General features: G+C 43.4%; 1 long non-coding RNA gene across 1 annotated transcript; it reads right to left on the reverse strand.

Moving 5' to 3' along the window:
• Positions 1 to 14,499: 14,499 nt before the first annotated feature.
• On the reverse strand, positions 14,500 to 17,877 carry LOC310884020. The gene is made up of 3 exons (XR_014573982.1): positions 17,418 to 17,877; positions 16,657 to 16,854; positions 14,500 to 14,877 (listed from the first exon to the last, which is right to left on the reverse strand). It is a non-coding gene; the product is annotated as an uncharacterized lncRNA (long non-coding RNA).
• Positions 17,878 to 19,999: the final 2,122 nt, after the last annotated feature.

Here is a 19,999-nt window from a genome sequence, read left to right on the forward strand (position 1 = left end):
GAACGCGTTGGCCATATCCTGACAATACTGAACAACAGGCTAGGTGACCCAAGGTCCAGAGGAAAAGATGTTGAATGGAGGAATGACTTTGCAGGACATGAGGAACTGAGAAATGACCTTGCAGATCAGCAGATGGATCACATTACGAGTACTGATCTATGATAGGATTAGTTAGGGGCAAATGACCTCTACCTTATGTCCTAGATTATGTGAGGGGTGAGTTGCCTTACAGCACCCTCATATGCTGAAGTTTTCTCTGTACAGGAACCAGGTGCAGCACAGGTACAGGGGTCTTCCCAAATTGTCAAGACACTGGCTGTATTCATGCTCTCTACTGTAGACAGAACAACCTGTTTTCCTTACTTTACACATTGCAAGCCTGTAAATATGCCAACGGTTGCTTTGGACATCTCACTTTCAGCATAACAGTGTGCTTAGTATAAAAGATTTTCAGGTACAATCAACTCAAACAGTTTTTTGCTTTCTATTGAATGTGCCAAGGAATTCACCATGTATCACCAACTGTGATGGTACCTTTTGTCATCTGCCCTCACAGAAACGGGAAAATACTTGTTTTCTGCAAGCTATGCGGTGATTTGGAATGCATTTAAATCAAAGGGGAGACTCGTATTTGGTTACCCTAAAAACCTAAACCAAATAATCTTCTTAGACTTTTTGTTTTAGCAATGTAAAAAATTTATTCCCCAGACACGTCAAGGAACCAAGGACTTTTAGCACTGGAATCCCATAAAGAGTCCATTTCCAGCAAAGGAAAACATTTTCTTAACTCATTAAAGTTTGCATTGACCTATGATAGAAGAGTGTTCATTGTACAGGGATAGAGTCATAGGGCAATAATAATTACACACCAAAAAGTTTTGCAAGCTCTAACACGGCTGTTTACTGGTCTATTTTCAAAAATAAATACCTGCTAAAGGTGTGTGCCTGCTGAGGTATTTGTCCCTCCACCTAAGGCATATTAATGTGCAGTTTCCTCTAGTTACGCTGAAGATCATAGGCAAGTCTTGGAGAACACATCACTCAAATCTCTTTCACAACTATATGAAGGTGCTCTAATAAATATATATGTAAAGATAAAATGAAAAAGAGGGAGGGAAAAAGGAACAGATGGTGTCAGGAAGATAGAAGAGAGGAATTTTCTCTTGTTTTATCTTGAAACCAAGAACACATCCTTCACTGAAGCTTTATAACAACAGGGTAGAAGAAAAAAAAAACATATCTCAGGCAAAGAACAAGGAGCAATTAATTGCCTTAATACAGAGGTTTGGACTAACCAATTCATTCAAATCTTTTCTGTAGAAGTTTGGAATATTTTTGGATAGTTTTCTCTTTCTGAGTGCTTTTGACCCTGAAAAGTTAGGTCCCCTAAAAGAAGAGAGGGCAATAGCAGGCTTCAGCCAGCAGATCCCAGGTTTTGCTGTCGGTGGCTCACCCCAAGGGTGGTCCTATGGGGAAATGGAGGCAATTCTTTTGGGGGAGTGGAGGGTTTGTTTCAAGCCAGATGAATTCCCAGAGCCTGTGTATTGCCTGGCCACACTAGTGTGTGTTCTGGTAGAAGGGAACGAGGAGAGGTGGGACATGTCCTGGAGCAGCGGGGAGCAGGACTTGACCTGCACCAGGATTCAAGCTGGCTTAATGTGACCATGGAACAAGAACGTAAGCTGGTGTTAAGGCACTGGAGTCACTGTAAGGGAAAGTTCTTATTTTCATTATAGATCTGGTTTGTCATTGAACTTCATCACACAAAAACTATTATTTGTATGTCTGCTTTTACTCAAACTCAGAGTTACATGAAGGGTTTGGACCAAGGGTCAGCATACCAAATTTTGTCAGCCTGAGTTCAGTGCGTACTTATGCTTCACCTTTCAGATATCTGTTCCTTTCACTAACAGAGTAGCTAGTTTGTGCAACACCATTGACTCCCCATTGACATCCCCCTTCCTGGCTGCCTGCATTTTGAGCTGTGGAAGCAGCTAGGCTTTATCGCAGCAAGTCTTGCTTAGAAGGGACACACTGGGCAGGGAGCTCTGATGGTCATGGTCCCCTACATTACTCTCTCCCTTTCTTCCTCACAGTGTACCTGGGAACCCGATGAGAAGGGTTGGCTTGCTATGTTTTGTAGCTTTTCTGTTTTGTCCACACATTCTGGTGCTTTTTTCCTCACTCAGGCAGGAATTTACTAATTCAGCTTTTTACACTTGTTTTTGGACTGTAGTCCCATCCTCATTTACTTCTGCATTGCAATTTACATGTATATTGCACAGTTAATTACAGTTTAAATTAAGCACACAAAAATCAAGATCTGATGATCTGTTTTATCAAATCAGGCTGTGTAAGATTAACAGCTATTATAAAATAAATGAAATATGTAGATAACTCTTACCATTTCAGTAGTTCATTTACAGATCCATTAATTCTCTGGGATGCACTGAACATACAAATGGGGACCAAGTTGCTCACATGAAAAATGCAGTCCCATTCTTTCCATCAGGCTGCTGCCCAACCACATTAGAAGCAGAAATTCCCTGTGGTTTAATGACAATCTGGTATATCATACCTAAAATGTATGTCTTTTCTTTTGCTTACCTGAGTACCATTATCTAGTAACATTTTTTTTTCTAAGAAATAAGCACCCCCCAAAAAAAAAAAGAGCTTTATTAACAATTTATATCTTGCTATGATGTATGGAGCTCTGTTTTCTAACACTTGATAATAGTAAAGGATGTTGCAACATCCCATCCTGAGTAGGACTTCAGAAGAACATTGTGGTCAACTCTTACCCATGAATACCCATGGGCTGCTGCGCAGAGCACTCTCCAAAGAAGCAGGGTTGAGATCCTGCATGCCAAGTTCAGGCAAGTACAAGTACAAGAAGACTTGTACAAGTCTTCTACAGCTTGGATATCACTGACCAAAGACTGCTGCATAAAATGTGGATATCTTCACTCTGACACACTTCGGAATCCAGTGCCTAGCCAAAACTACTTAGCACATTTTTCTCAGATATACAAATAGCTTGGGAATAACTAAAACAACATTTGAAGACAAATTTACTCTTTGCAGAAAAAAAAAAATAAAAAAATAAAAAATTATCTAGCCACAGCTGTAAATGTTCTGTATTTTGCATGATGTGTTTGTGGGGAAATGAGGTTGTTTTCTAGCAACGAAGTAAATTATTCAGAAGCAGTTCTTAAAGTGATCAAAAAGAAAGGTGTAAGCTACTTTATTATTTTTTTTTTAATACAAAAGAGCTGTTCGTTGAGGTACTGATCAAACTAAACAGAAAATCAAATGAATCAAGGATTATCTTCAATAGAATGCACAGGCTTCTGCTGAGACAGAAATGGATTATTTTGCCAAACAGCAGCAGGGCTCGCCAAGATAAATTACTTGATTAAAAACAACCTCCATGTTGCTTGATTCAGTATTCAGTTTTTTTAACTTTGGACAAAGAAGTGAACATTCTCTGGGAAAATAAAAAGCAAGCTGCATTTGAGTAGCTCTTTTATTTAAGTGACATAAGCACAAATACAACAGCGAAGATAAACAAATGAAAGAAAGACAAAAGCAGGAAGTAAGGAAAGGTTTTTATTAGCATTAATATTATTTATTTGCTTTGCATCCATTCCTAACAGCACAAGTCATGAAGCAATACCCCATTATATGAGGCACAGTGCAATCACAAAATGAAAGGACAGGGTGTGCTCCAAGCAGTTCACCATTTAAATATAGCACCACAGACAACAGGCAAGTATTGACTAACAGGGGAGTAAAAGGACAAGCAGTCCTGCACACCCAAGGCAGTGGTCTCAGCCTGATGTGGCCGTCATCCAGGGATGGCTTCCTGAGGAACTCATGGAGGTTGTTTTGGCTTTGGGGAGCTCCCCGCAGTAGTGCTGGCTACGGGCTGACACTCAGAAGTGTTTTCTGGAAGATATGACGACAGGACAGTGGGTGGTGGACATGTTCTGGGGCAGATGGGAGATGATAAGAAGCACTGGTCTTGAGGAAGGACTTGTGAGTGAAGATAAGGTTTATGCAACAGAAAAGGAAGGGTCAGTAGCGAGGTGCTAGGAACACAGCTCAGAGAGCTGGGAAATCACTTCTTTGCTCCTGGGTGATGTTCAGAGGGCTCTGCTAGTTCAGACAGGGCATGCAGTCCTTTTCTTGGATGAACAAACCCACCCTGTCTTGCAAAGATCAAACAGAGAGCATGACACAAAGTTAAGAGCTGAATCACTTGGACTTGTGGTTTGGATCCCTTAGGTATCTAGTGGAAAACTGAAATTATCCAGCCCTCTGAGGCAGGCAAGAAGGAGCTCTCCAACCAACCTGGATCACCTGTAGGTAGAAGTTACATCTAAGGGTCAAGCAGAGGAGAGGAGATATGGATCTACAGGAAGCAGCGATGAGTCAAAGCACCACTCCCCAGCACAGCTTAGCTGGGTTTTCTTTTTCTACCACTTCGAGCTCACCAAACAGGCAGGATTTGCACACAGCTTCACCAAGTTGTTTTCCTCACACAAAATGAATTTGTTAACTGGCCAAAACTGCAAAAATTAAACCAAGCATACTAAGACCAACCAAATCAGAGTTCTTGAAATGAGGTTCCTGGAACGTATTATAGCCATGTGTAGCACTGGAAAAAAATAAATAAATAAAAAATCAGTTGCTGCAAATATCTTCACACCATCTCAGGAAAACATTTCAAATTGAAATTCCCACTCTCCTGAACAACTTACTGTCCTTTTCCTTTTCACAAGCAGGCTTAATGGTTGCTGCCCACTACAGTGCCTCCTGGTGCCACCTGAGTGCCTCCTGCCCCCCAGCCAGATACTGCAGCCCCCGGCCAGAAGCCAGATCCTCCCCTGAGTCCTGCTGTTGGCAACCTGAGCAGGCAATTCAGTGTTAGTCAGAATGAATCACCCACAAGAAATGCTTCGCCCTCCCAGTTCGCTGTGCATGGAGCTAGCTACGGTTGCCACTCAAGTCTCTCGCTTAAATGTCCAACTTGGGATGAAAACAGGCCTAAGTATCTGTAATAATCTCAATTTTCTAATAGATTTTTTATTATTATTATTACCCTTCCATTTGTTTCTGATCTTGTGAACCACACTTTTGTTTAGATCCCTAATGTAGAGATTTTGGCCCATGGGTGTGAGAGAAAAATGCTTGTCATTGGGCGGACACGGCCCATCACCCATCCGAGAATACAGAGAAGAAGGAACAAAAAAAGATGATTCACCTTTGTATGCTTAAAGGTCTGAGGGCAAAAACACATTGAATCAACACATTTGAATGTGTAGCTGAAGAAAATTGCTGTTTATGGAGTGTTGTTGTGAGAAAAACTAATGATATTAAAGGTTGTCTATCGGGCAAATGAGGACAGCAAAGGCACTGAGATAAGGCTGTCAGAGAGCAGGGGAGGGAAGAGGGGGACGCTACCTGAAAAAGAATAATACTGGAGATAAAGTAAATAGGTTAACAAATCAGACAGAACGTGGAATTCATTGAATCGAATTCAGGTACTGAATTAAAAATAAAATAAAATCACAGGATTGTGGAATCATTTGTGACAGGAGTGATGGGGAGCAGAGGTGCCATCTTGTCTCACCTCATAACCTCAGCACAGGACTGATTATGTCTAATGAGTCCTCACTGGTATTTTACAATCTGTTCCTAAAATACTGAGGTCTTCTGGGCCATTTATGTCAGAACTCACTTCTCCGTAAGTTTGTTCTAATGTCTTTGCATATGTCTCGCTGCTCTGTACTCTGTGTAGCAGTCTTTTATCATACCCATACAAAGAGTATTACCATACTTCTTTTTTCCTTCAGTCTTACCTTCTCTAGATGATCCTATCCAATTTTTTTCTCTTCCTCTCTCTCTCTCTCTACTTTTTTTTTGTTTGTTTTTGTTTTGTTTTGTTTGTTTGTTTTTGGTTTTTTCCTCCAGGCAAAAATCTCTTCCCTGCCTTTTCCAGGGAAATGTCCAGTTGGCATGGTGAAGTGCGGTCCTTCAGAATGGACAAAACTACCAAAGTCTTGAAGGGATGAATAAAGTCAAAGAAGAAATACTGACTGCATCTTGCTTATGACTCCTCTTTGTATATCTGAGTGAGGCATCTGCCTTCTTTCATAGCAGCACAAAACCTATGACTCATACTCATCTTTAATCACCAGCTCCATCTCTGCAGAGCTGCTGCTTAGGCAGTTACCCAATTTGTATTTGTGCAGTTGCCTATTACTACCCATGCATCATACTTTGCCCTTATCCTTATGGGTTTATTGGCTATTTATTTTAGGTTCTTGCTGTAATTGGTTGGGAACGTTTTCAGTTCTAACCCTGTCTTTCAAAGGGTTCACATTTCTCCCTGCCCCAGATTTGATCATCCACAAACATCAGTGAGAGTATGGCCTATTCCTGTGTCAAGACCATTAATGGATATATTAGCTTCTGTGTGGCCTGGAACTGGTCCATAGAGAATCTATTCAAAAAACACTTCAAGTATGACTATGGACTACTGATAAGTATCCTTTGAGCAAATATTTCCAGAAGATTTGTCCTTATCAAGCCCATATTTTCTTAGATTGTTCATGAGACTGTTGCGTGGAATGATGCCAAAACCTTGCTGAAGTCACTGGTAGGTTTATTCTCTGACTCATCAGTGTTTCTTCAAGAATGCCTTACATGTGTATCCAATCTCTGGGTGGATGTGTCTCATAAGCACTAGAGACATTATCAATATTAGCAGTATGTACGGGGGTACTCCAATCCAAGTCGAGATAAAGGCCATAAGTTCATATGTTCACAGACTGTTTCAGTCTGAGCTCATGAAGACACTTACTAGACTGCTGTGAAGAGGAAAAAGAAAAAATAAAGTGAATTTATACATGGATCAACATATCCTGAAGAAGATTGCCCACTTGTCAACCCTTCCTTGGTGACCACAAGCAGTGCCCCAGGTATTCACAACAGCATGGAAGTTTGTTTCAGATTTCTTCAAGTGAACAGGCATCTCAGCACACCCTTGCTCTGAAAGGACACAGGGCTCTGTGAAGGCCCAAAGGAGCTCCAAGTGATGAAACTTGGTTTTAGCCAAACTAACGGGCAACCTCATGTCCTTCAGTTCACAAAGTTCACCTGAGCAGAATCAATTCCTACCAAGGCAAATCAGACCTATTCAAACTACCAGACAAAAATGTGTCTTCTGATCCACATGAATAAAAAATAAATAAAAAATAATAATAATAAAAAAAGATCTTCCTGCTGTGAAATATTTTGCTTCCTTCTAGAGAAGGTGGTCCGTCACCAACAACATCTGTATATCCTGGGATCAAAACTGCATCCACAAGATTGTGCTCACCACAGTTACAGCTGCCTTTACCTTTCTGAGTATTGGTTCTCTGGTTGTTATGGGACTGGGAGGAAAATCTGATGCTTCATGTACAACCTCAAAATGAATGCACATTTTTTGCACAGTACAACAGAATATCATGAGGCTGGCCAACACTTAGACAAGGCAGCATCAAGAGACCTTCCTTGCTGCTCTGGGATCTAAATCCTTGAAACATGTAGTCTACCCCTTCCTTAGGGCTGCCAAAGGCTGCGGGCCTGCTGGTCTTCCAAGAGAGGGTTCCCACTCCAACAGGGAAGGAAGGATAAATCATGACAGGGTTAAATGTGATGAAGACTGGCATGGCAGGCCAATACATTTTCTGCTACAGAAGAGCAGACCCTGTCATATGGAGGGGATGTGTTCCTCAGAAATTGGCATAGGGCAGTATCATTTGCAGAGTCCAGTAACATGTGCCCCCAAGAGACAGGCAGACCCATACTTGAACTGGGTCCCAGGTGAGCTGTGGTTTGCCCCTGACAGCTCAGGGAGGATGAGTACTGACCAGAGTCACATCTAGATTTGCCCCCATGAATTCCAAGGAATAGACTCAGTCTTTAGCTTTCTGTCTGTTCTCCAAGAGATCTGAGGAGCTGGAGCTCCATGATGACCCTACAAAGGGATGCCACCCCACTGAACCCAAGCAGCTATTTCAGTTGATGTTGGCAAGGGGCACAGGGAACATAGTCTCCATTAGAACCTATTTTTCCTGCTTTCCCATATTTTGTTGCTGCTGTGGATTACTTGTCCTTAAGCTTTAGCTTTGCTGTTTGAGCCAATTTTTGGCTCCATAAGCGTCACTGAAGGTTGGAATACTGATGATGAGTTTCACTTCTGGATTTCCAGGAAATCTGGAACAGGATTGTACTGTGCCAGAGTTAGACTCAAAGACCTCTCACCCAGTTTCCTCTTGGCCAATGAGCAAGTCCTTGCACAGTTTTTATGCAGTCTCTTTGCTTATACGGGTAAATTAAACTGGCCCAGGACTTGTTCTTTTGCCTTAGGGACAAATGGTGTGGCAGAGTGCACATCCATTTGGCTACACTCCTTTATGTCCATACGTACTGCCTATAAGGAAGAGGTTTATTGCTCTCTCCCAAACTGGGTCTGGGAATTGTATGGGGACTGCCAACTGGCACAAAAACATGCCAGGCAGTATGTCAATAGTTAAACATCTGGGATGGTTGCAGGCAAGCACTCAGGTCTGTACCCAGGCACTGTTTAGTTCACTAGAATAGATGACATCTTTGGTGCTGATACAGACTGGGCTGGAAATGCCAAACTCTTCTAAGACACACAAAAGTTTCACAAGGAGAAATTTCTGCAGACTTTCTGCTCCAGAGTTTTCTGCTACATACTGGTTTTGAATCCCAGGGCTAAACTCTTGGCAGCGTTGTAGGTTTACCTACAGCAAATGGCTTGTAGGTCTAAAATGTGCATCCCAGAGGGTGACCATACAGCCTCCTGCTAAGGGTGTGGTCACTGAGTCTGGACTTCAAAGCGAGCTTCAAAAAACAGACTGCATCCATATGCATAGGGCTCAGAGAAGACTGGAGGCTCAGCAGCGCCAGGGGTCTAAATATCAATGATTAAATTACAATGTCTCGCCTTTTTCAAGGAGAAATATGCCAAAAGGGGGAGAGTGAATGAAAGGTTTAAGTCAAGCTAAGATTCAAGTCAAAGAACTAAGGGTAGATCAAAGAAGGCCTCGGTTGTAAAAAGAGCTCTATCTAGATGTGCTAGGGGATCTGAGGGTGTAGGGGCAATGACCAAACTCTACATTTTGTACAGATGTAGCCTGACGGGGCAGAGACAGGGCATGCACTCACTTGATGATGATTAGGCTGGAAAGCACTATAACCATGAGATATGTTGCCTGTTCATCAGAGTTTGAATTAATCTGTGGACAATTGTTACAAGAAATGTGAAGTCAACTGCTTTTTTCCTATCAACAAGGTCTCGTCCTGTTTTTCAGAAATAGATTAAATTGGTCTGTCATTATATGTTCTTGACAGATATGTGCAGGCTGTTGCTTTATTTATTATTTGTTTTCTTCTTTTTTCATAGTATTTTTCTGAGAACTGAATCTTGGCAGACTGGTCTGTAAATATCTGAGACTTTCTCTCTCCCCTTTCCGAAGATAATTTTACTATATATTTTGTTTGTGTGTATGCCTGTGCATATTTTTTCTAGTCCTCCAAAACACAACCATCCTCCATGAGTGTCCACAGACAGTGACTAATGGCCCTGCAGTTGCTTCTGCTGGCTCCCGCTACCTCTAGGATGAATTGCAAGCTCAGGAGATTTGAAAACACTTTCTTTTCCATGTATTCTTTGCCTATTCAGGCTTCATCATTTACCCTAGTCATCCATGTTAACTGTGGTAGTGTTCAGATCTCAGCTGAAAGCCTCAGTCCCATTAAAAAATCCCATTAAATAATATAAAACCCTTTGTTCCAGCCTGTGCTCAGTAAGAAAATTATGTGCATTAACAAAATGAGGAGCAGTTTATAAAAACAAGAATAAAGGAAAAGTGGGGAAAGAACTGATGTGGATGAAATATTTGAACCTTGCACCATGTCTGGCCTCCTCTGGAGTTGATGCAGTTTGTTAATGAACCCTTAACAGAAATACTAATAATTTCTTTTCTGTAGTCATGAGGAATTCTTGAGCTATCAAGAATCAAATCAAAGCAAGTTGAGAGCAATATAAACTTCCAAAAGACACAGTAAGAATGATGCTGGTGGCTGCTGTGTTTGACAAATCTAATCACACTCGGGAGAAAAGCAAGAGAACAAATAATAAAGCAAGAGTCTCTATACGTAGCAGGCAGCCATGGACTTAAAACGAGCACCTTGTGCTGTATGAAATCAATTGCATATTTTATGGAAGTATGAACACGGGGAGTAAAGAGAACACAGACATAATTCATCTGGATTCACTTGAGGGCCAGATACTTGTTTGAAGAAATGTGCTGGGCATGAACATGGCTGGGAAATCAGATGAAGAACTGTAAGTAATGACATCCTTCAGTTTTATTGTATGCCTCCTAAATTCAGCCCACTGCAACCTCCCCTCTTTATCGCCATGCCACAGGTAGACAAGGATGATGGTTTCCCTTCCCAGAGAGCACAGGGAGATGTGGTGGCCCCAGGGAGGCAGGGAGCTGCCGGTAGGGCAGGGCTGTCTTTTGGACCTGATCCCCCAACTCATCATCTTCTCCCCCAGGCCATGGTGTCCTGTCCTGGCTGAGTCCCATGCCCTGATGAGTCAAATTGCATACTGGAGCCAGGAGGGAGAAGGGAAGGGGATAATGCTGGGAATGCAGTTTGGAAAGGGGATGCTCACAGGGGCACTGAGAGCAATGGGCACTTGGTGCACCCTTCGCCACCACACTCCTGCTCCATTTCCTTTTGTCTCTCTGTCTTTTTTTTCCCTCTTTTGGCTACTTCAGCCCCGTTCCCCTCAGTGCCATGGGGGTGAGTGCGTTTGTCCAGGGAAGGGGAACATGCTGGCAGTACCCTAGGGTCAGACCTACATCCATCAGTGAGATGCCCATTGCTGGACGGGCTGGATGAGCAGGGGAAGAAGCCATCTCTCCCACCCGCGTAGGCGCAGTGCTACTTTCCCAAGGGGCAGGCTGAGCAATGAGGTGCCAAGAAGGTTATCAGTAGATGGGTTGGGGGGACACAGAGAGGGGACAGCAGCACAAGCTTGCTCCCACCCCACTCCCACCACCAGCAGCTGGGGCTGCCACCAACACACCACAGCTGCCTTTTCTCAAAGCTTATCAATAGGAAGCAAATGGCATGACAGCAGCCATGGATTTTGCTTTCTTGCCAACGTATTTGGTGTCTTTCATTTAGAGTTCAACCTGACATTTCAAATTATCATTCAGCATGTGAACTTGTTTCACATGCATAGATAAAAATAAAACCTGTGGTGAAACAGTGGGCTAACACTGTGCAGCTCCACTGTCAATCCAAATAGCAAGCAAGACGTCCTCCAGAGCACTGAGGGGTGGCCCCTGTTTGGGAACCCCCCCTACATGTCCCCCACGTCTCACAGGTTCAGGCAGCAGCTCGTGCACAAGGGCAGTAGCATGTCCTTGGAGGACTGCTAGAATGAACACCTCAAAGATGGTTTGAGAGCTGTCCTGCAGGCTACCTTTTGGTCCTGATTTCATATTCAGACATCATCTATGTGGCATCTTTCTTCTGTAGATCCAGAGGCTATTCAGAAAAGTGAGCATCTTTACCATCATTTCACATATGCAAATGCAGAGGGTAATAGTTTAAGTGATGTGCTCAAGTCCACGTAGGAGTTGCTGAAAAATGTGAGAGACAGCTCTTTGAACCCAGTCCCATCTCCAGAAAACATCTGCGGCTGGTGACTGGATCCTCTGCGTCCAGAGGCAGAACTGGCTGAGCAGCTCTGCCTCATCCCTCCTTCAGTCTAGGTTTGGATCAACTTTGCTGTGCTAAGAAATTGCTGCCTTTGAAAATGTTCTTTCAAAGGAACATGAGGCAGGTGTGTTTTACACACACAAAAAAAGTGTAGCTAGATAAATTGACTGAAGTGTCTACATCTGCTTATCCCTCTTCAACTGTGATGGGAGGAAGATCTCAGCCGGTCACCATTGAGAGTCAAAGAGAATTTGAAAGGAGTAAAGGGAAGGCAAAGACCCCAGGGTAGGACTTTCAATTACTTTGCAAGCTGTGCTGACACTGCTCGTGGTTGCGTTTGGCTTTGGCCAGCGTGGTGCTGCCTCCTCCTCCACCAGGTCTGTTCACAGTCACCATGAGGTGAGCTCTGCAGCTCAGGTGGGACAGCCATCCCGTGGGTCCCATCGCACCGGCTCCCTCTGGCATTTGGGCGATTGCAGAGGCTCAGAAGGGAAGCACTGGCAGCACACGAGCACACTCTGCTCTGATTCTCCAGTAAATCAGCTCCAGTGATCAACCCACTCTGGTTTAAGAGGAGAGCAGTCGCTTCATCCTTCCAGCGCTGGTGCACAGGAAGACGCCTGTGCTCTGGTTAATCTGAGCAGGGGAGAGGCAGGAGGCGAGGAAGGAAGGAAGGAACAGGAGATAACTGTGTTTGTGACCGCCAGGTGGGCTGATTCTGGCTTAAATTCATTTCAAGTTATTTTTAGTTGTATACACTTTCTCCAGCCAGGGGTGTTCGTAAAATGGGATTTTAGTAAATATAAAGAACCAAACCAAAAGGCTGCTGCTTCCACAACACCCCGAGCAGATGAGATCCATCAGAGCCTGGGACCTTCTCCACCAGCTCTATCCCACCTGTCCACCTGTGTCCTCAGCCCTCCAAGCCCACAATAAAAACCATCTCTGATGCTCCTCTGTGAGTGCTGAAATACTCCCAGAGAGGAGGCAGCCTCGGTTTATGGCTCTGTGTTCATGTTTGTCCCTTCACATAGAGTTAACAGCCTGCAGCTACCAGGAAAATTGATGAGCAGAGGTGGAGCCAAGAGCTTCTCTTGGATCTCACACCGCTTTGGATGTCTGGGTTTAGCCCACATTCCCCACTGCTTTTAAGGTTAACAGAAAACCTCTGGGCTTTCTTCTGCTGCAAATCTTTTAAATGCTGGCAGCATTTTGGAGTTTCAGTCGTACAAAAAGCACTCCAAGATAAAGCAGGTGGGAGGAGGTCACGCTGCGTGCAGAACGGGTAAAGGAAAGTCCAAAGCAGCATAGCCAAGGGTTAATTAAATGGGACCCTTACCATTAATGACGTTGCTGCCAAAGCATGGGTAAAAGTTATTTGTACTTTTTTATGAAATAATTCATATCACCTGTTTAAATTGTCTCATTATAAATGATTATTTATCACCTGTTTACACAGCAATAACTTTTTCTTAGGAAGGCAGTCTGCCTTTGAGTGAGCAGATAAAACTGTTTGGTTTGAGCGATCATAAATCACCCTTCTACCGTCCTTCTTTCTCCTGTTACACAGCAATCCTAACGCTGTCCTCTTTGTTATGAATAGATATTTGCTGGCTACTGCCGGTGCCAGAGAAATCGGAGAGATTATAAAATGCACTGTAAATTACAAAGCCTGTCCCTCAGCCATAAATGGACAATAATCTATTCATGGTAACATCAGCATAAAGTGGCTTTCAGGAGATTCTTTTACATATTCCTCATAATATTTACACATCGAGCACAGACAAGCATTAAACAGACCTCGCTTCAGCGGTGCGAGCATGCTGAGCTCGCGGCGAGCACCGGCCGAGTCCCGCTGCAGGGCTGGGAGCTCGGCTGAGCCGGGGCCATGGTGGGAGCCAGAGAGCTCGGGCTTTTGTACCTCCAAATGGAGCAACTGGCCGAGAGCTCTACCCCCTCCGCCTCAGTCATGGACACAGGTCTGGCAACTGGGGAGCCCTTTCTGGGGAGTGGGACCAGGCACCCCTTTGCAGCTGGGAGCAGACCGACCCCCATCAGCCATACAGCTTCAGAGCAGTGAGGAAGGCAGGGCACAGAGCAAGATCTCCTTTAATTTCTTCTTTCCTGAGCACCGCATTTAGACCACAAGGTATATTCGCTGCCCCAGAACACGATGAGCTCAGTAAATGAGCCTGTGGTCCTTGCTAGTAATTGTTGCTCAGGGGGAGACCGAGCCTCTGGAAAGACACGTGCCACCAGTGGCTGCTGCTTACTGCCTGTAGTTTGCTAACTGTAACGCTTCGGCCACCTTGTGCCCATTGGGCTTGGCATGAAAGCTGTGAGGGAGTCCTGTGCCTCTTCCAGGGTGGCCAGATGTAGAGTCATAGCCTCATAGAGTGGTTTGGGTTGGAAGGGACCTTTAAAGTTCAGCTAGTTTCAACACCCCTGCCATGGGCAGGGACATCTTGGGATGACCACGTGTTAGGTCATCCCAAATCATTATGTCGCCTTCAAAAACTGAGCCCTTGTAAAGCAAATTTAACTAGTTCCCCTGGTCTTCATGTCACACCAAGCTCAGGCCATGGAGTCACTCTTTTCCTCACTTGTTTCCTGCCCCATTAACTCATTCATGGACCAGCTTTGGCTGCCAGCAGGTTGGCAGAGCTGCCCCTAACATCACCCCTCAGCATACACCTGTGACAGATGGAGGAATTTTATTAAAAGCCATGGCCTGAACTGAGCACCAAGAAGATGTGAATCTGCCTACCTTCCCAGAGAGGAGAGCAGCCAGGCAGGTGACACCAACCAGTCCCTGTTGGTGGGACTTCATGCCTTGTAGAAAACGTGGTGGGCAGAGGACTGCCAGTCCAGGGCTTAGGGAGTCACCAGGGAGCAGTGGGGTCAAATTCCCACTGCCAGGAGTGAAATGTGGCCTCTCCGCATGTGGTCCGTGCTCCCCCTCACTGCTGTGGGGCACTGCGAGCCTCCGGCTTCTGCAGCATCAACGGGAGGGAAAATTCTCTGCTCTGTTCCTCCAGTGTTTCTTCCAAAGACCTGAAATCAGATATTTTTCTTCTCATTGGATGCAGAGAATTTAGTTTCTGTTCTTGTTCTTTCATCACAACAACAACAAAAAAAGAATGAGGGGGAACATAATTTTTGTTTGGGACCGCACTGCTTTTTCTTTTTCATTTTGTTTTGTTTTATTTTATTTTAGTAATTTTGGCCGCTGACCCATAAATCAGTTCTTCCTGTAGGTTCTATGTGCTCCTGAGGGCTATGTATTAGCACCCACCCATCACCTGGATAATAAGATCAAGCAGCTGATTTAATCAAGCTGACAGAAAGAGGCACGTTCAGATATGAAGGGAAAAGGCTTGTGAGGATGAATTACCAAACTTTCTCTGCTGCTCGTTTTCCAGTGCAACCCCCTGACCCAGCTGTTATTCTGGAGCTCATGTGTCCATGCTCCCCCTGGCCCACCCTCTCAGCCTCTCACCAGCCAGTCTTTCCCTGGGTTTCTTTCCTTGTCCCCCAGAGCCCAGGGCATTTTAGCTGCCTGCCCAGCTCCACCTCCTCTCTGCTCGCTGCTTGCTCTCCCTCCTCCCCCCATCTCCAGGCTTCTCAAAACCTCAAGGCTTCTGCTTCCAGTATTTTGATTTCCTTTTCTTCCTCTCACCAGCTTCTCACTCCCTGGTGCACTGAAGTGGCCCCTCCACCTCTTTCTCAAGAACAAGAGTTGCTTTTCCATTTTTCTCTACCTCTCCCTTGCCTTCAACAACCAGGTGTATCCTTTGCACATTGACATTTTCTTCCTGTTATCCCTTTTGTTTTGTTCAGGGTTATACTCGATGGAGGTGTTATCCTGCTTTCCTTTTATACCTGTTCATCTAAATCTTTTTTTCCCCAGTTACAGTCACATCTGCACCAATAACTCTGAACGAATGGCCAGACTCACGTCTTTCCCTCATTTTCTTCTCCTGCAAGGTCTCCTGATATCTCAAAACTAAATTCATATTCTTCTCCTTGGCTATTAAAATCCAGCAAATTCTCTATCATTACAGCTCTTAACCTGAAGCTTACTTCTGGCTCCTCCACTGCCCTCTCTGCTCAAGTAAAGTCCATCCCATAATTGCACTAATGCCTCTGTAAATTCCTGGTAATTATCCCATTTACTCATTCTTTCTGCTCGGGCAGTGTTTCTTTCAGAAATTTTTTACATCCTCCTTCCTGATTCCTGTCTCTGACCACAGCTCTTCCCACTCAAAATCCTGCCCTGGATCTGCCTTCCATGTCATGACCATAGCTTCTGCCCTCCTCTGCAGAGCATTCCCCATCGCTGGGTTTGCTACATCCACTGCATCGGCCCAAGTGCTCAGCCCTGGCAGAGCTGTGCCCCGGGGACCGAGCGTCCCTTTTCTCCATCACAGGGCCTTTGTAGACAGTCTAGCATAAACACAGCAAGAATTGTGTTTATAGTTGCAGAGAGGGATGAATAGTTAAATTTCTCTTTTATCGTACTACCTTCTTTTCTGTATGTAAATTCAGATAAATGGGGTTTATGGGATCCCTAATTAACACCGGGGTTGAATTTTTGCTGCTTTCCCAGGAGGAATTTTACTGCAAGATAAATCCTCAGATATCAGAAAGGGAGTGTTAGTTTATATCTCACATCCTTTTATAAACACGGTTTTCACGCTGCTTCCTCAAGGTCTCCCAAGGCAGGATACAATACACAGGCTCTGTAACGCTGGCCACAACAGAGAAGAGCTTGGTGGCTCTTGACCTTGGCGTCAGTGTGCAGCTGAAAATGCCAGGTGTGGGCAGCAGTACCTGTGCCTCTTCATGGGGAGCTTCTTCCCAAGCCATGGAGATGTTCCAGCCTTGTCCCACGTCCTAGGGGACCACGGGTCGGGGTGCGATGGAAGGGCTGTGGCATCAGCTCCCAAGGGCAACAGGAGAAGCCGGGGACAAATCTTCCTCAGCTGACTTGGAGACTTGCAGCAAGAAGACAGGAGGGATTGGGGATAACTGGGAATTAAATATAGAAAATATTTTCTAACCTGGAAATACCAGAGCAGAGAGACTGTTTTTTTTTATTATCTTCCACATGCACCCAGATATGACATCACTCTGACAAACTCTCTGCCACCTCTGAGAGCCTCTGAAATACTAGTGGTAATTAAAAATGTATTTGGACTACACCTTTGCAATTTATAGCTGAAGTGCTTTTGAAATGTGGAGTGAACAACATTAAATGCTGATTTCCCTGCAGGGGAAAGGTCTCTTCATCAAGGGATGGCCAGCACATTTGATGTCTCAGATTTCTCTTTTTAAAATGCCCAGTAGGGAAATTTGACCAGATTGCTTTATAAAACCAAAATAGTTCACCTACTTCAGGTAGAATTAATCTAAGCATCTACTTGAGCATGAGAATAAAATTTAATTTGGAACAAATATATCTCTCTAACCTTTACAGTAATTAGAAAGAATGAAAATATGTGGTAATTAATCTTAATAGTTTAGCCTGCAAAATCAGTATCATTATGTATCAAAATTTAAAAAACAGTATCATTTTGAAAGCATAGACTTACAGAAATACCTACTGTCCTCTTGACACTGAATGTCCCCTCTTTCTACTGCAGTTGCCTGAATACTCTCCCTGTGGCTTGCCTGCACCTACTTAACCAGGCTGTTAGTGCCTGTATCTGATCTCTGGAACAACAGCTCAGTGCTCCTCCAGGGACCTCTTACAAGACTTGAGGTCTTGATACCTCCCATAATTCTCAATTTCCCAGGCTCTCTTTATGCTGTTTTGCTACCACTTCAGTGCAGGAAATCAAGCTTGCTGCAGTCCTGCGTGTAGGAAACACTGCTGAGCGACACAACAAAGCAAAAGCAACGCAAGGCACTTAAGTCAGCCTCTTGGGGTTTAAGTTACCTTTTACTGCTGACGTTAAACAAACAAGCAAAAAAGGCAAAAATAATCAATCAGTCATGCAAATATGATCTGGAATGTAATGCAAGCCCTATCTTAGATTTTATACATTTAAAGTAGGAGCAGAAACCCCATTCCCCTGCAATAGATATCATGTGTGCAAGACTCCCAGGAACTGGGAGTAGTCTTGTAGTCTGCCTTGTAGTGCAGTAGACACCACAAAACATCGCAGACACCCAATGGCAAACAGACACCCCAGAGCTGAAAAACCAAAAGCCACAGCCTTAATGAGGCGGAGGAAGTGAGCACAAAGAGGAAAGGCATCACCAGCATCCCAGACCCCTGCGATGCCGAACAATGCCGCCTTTGTTGCAAGTTGCTAGTTCAGCCCTGCTTCCACCGAATTCAGAGGGATTTCATCACTGATTTCAGCAGGAGAAGAATGGGGTTCTGTGTGGGGCAGAACCAAAATTGTCCTCCTTCTTACCCAAGAGCCATGGCTGTGCTGTGGTCAAGCTGAGAATTAGAAAATGAAGCCAATGAAATCCTCGCATGTTAGAGTCCAGGCTCTTACCTTGTGGTTATTGCTTCTACTGCCAGACAGTTTTCTTAAGGAGCAGAAGCACAATATGCCATGCAAAAAATAAAAATAAAATCCAGATCCTGAAAATTGTGTGCTTGATCTATTCATAAGAATTTTAAGCAAATATATATTAGAGTTGTCTTATTTTTTAAAAGGTTGGAATTTCAATACTCTACAGTTTTAAGAGTTATGCATGTATTTTCCCCCCCTTTTTTAATGGAAATGTAGTCCCACATGATAAGAGAACTCATGGTGCTACAGTATGAACAAGTATTTCAAGGTTCGAGGTGGCATTATTGGAGGCAGCAACATGATGACCACCCATAGACCTGCTGGTTGAGGTGCTCCGTGTTTCACAGAAAACACTGAACACCATGATTTCCTCAGAAAACTGGAGTTCATCAGAAGACTTCCAGGAAAGTCTTATCTCTCACTAGTCCCTCGCTACATTTTGCAGTTTTTTTGTTATATCACACAATGCAGTTTGGGTTAGTGTGCTGAAAATAAAAAAAATAAAAAAGTTAAAAATTGCCAAAATGAATAAGAATTTCTCCCGGAATCAAAAGCAGATCCTACTTCCAAGAATTGCATGCATTTCCAGAAAGGGAAAAAGAGAACTAGCAAATTGCTCCGAGGAGCCTTATCCTTTGCACATCCAATGAAAGGAATCCAAATCTAAAAATACTTCATATTAGGGCCTAATTGGTTTGAGATATTTGTTGCCAAGAATTCTCAGACTCTGTGCATCCACTTTATTGTTCTTGGCACAACGGGCACTTCCACTCTCTTGCTATTGTTATTTGAGCAGTCTGAAACAAGAAGAAAAGTGATACCAAGTCTATCTCTATGTTAATTCTCTCCAGCAATGCTGTTGCCATAGCAAGGTTATACATGGATTTGAATGGGCACATGCAAATTGAAATTTGTCAGCTTTTAAAGCCAGCTCAGCATGTTTACAAGTCCTGTATCTCTCTTCCAGATTCCTTGCAAATTTTGGGAATTTCACAATCTTGTTTTCTGTATATAGGACTGTTTCTCTGATTTTATAAGGAAAGAAGAAATTAGTTCACTATTTTCTAATAGAGAAAGAAGAATGAAAATGACAATGCACAGCATCTTGTCAAATGCATAAACAATCCAAAACCTGCTTTTCTTTCCCCATTTATAGCATTCATTTCTTAACAACATGTTATTTTCAGATAGGAGATGTACAATAACTTGCAATTGAATTATATTTGATTAACGGGGTGCTACAGTCACCACATATCAAATCTGTCTTTATATATATAGATATATGCACACATACACAGACACATATATATATCTGTCTCTCTTTATTCATCACCAGCTATTTGAGTCAAAACATTTCACACAAAACAAGGGCTCTACGATGTGCTTTGCTTGTATGATGGTATGTGAAAGATATGTTGAAGTTTTCTAGGCTTTGAGTATATAAAAAATGTCTACCTTTTCAAATATCATGTAAAAATAAATGAGATTTTATGCAATTCTGAATGCTTCATAATTAAACTATCAGAATATCAAAATATCAAATGGAAGAAAATACATTGTTATATCTGAGATGACTGTGTATTTACAAAGTAAAATTTTTACAGGCTCCTAATGTATTTTTAGACAATATAGATTATTTCTGT

Source organism: Anser anser (assembly GCF_964211835.1).
Source record: "Anser anser genome assembly, chromosome: 1".
Lineage (NCBI taxonomy): Eukaryota > Metazoa > Chordata > Aves > Anseriformes > Anatidae > Anser > Anser anser.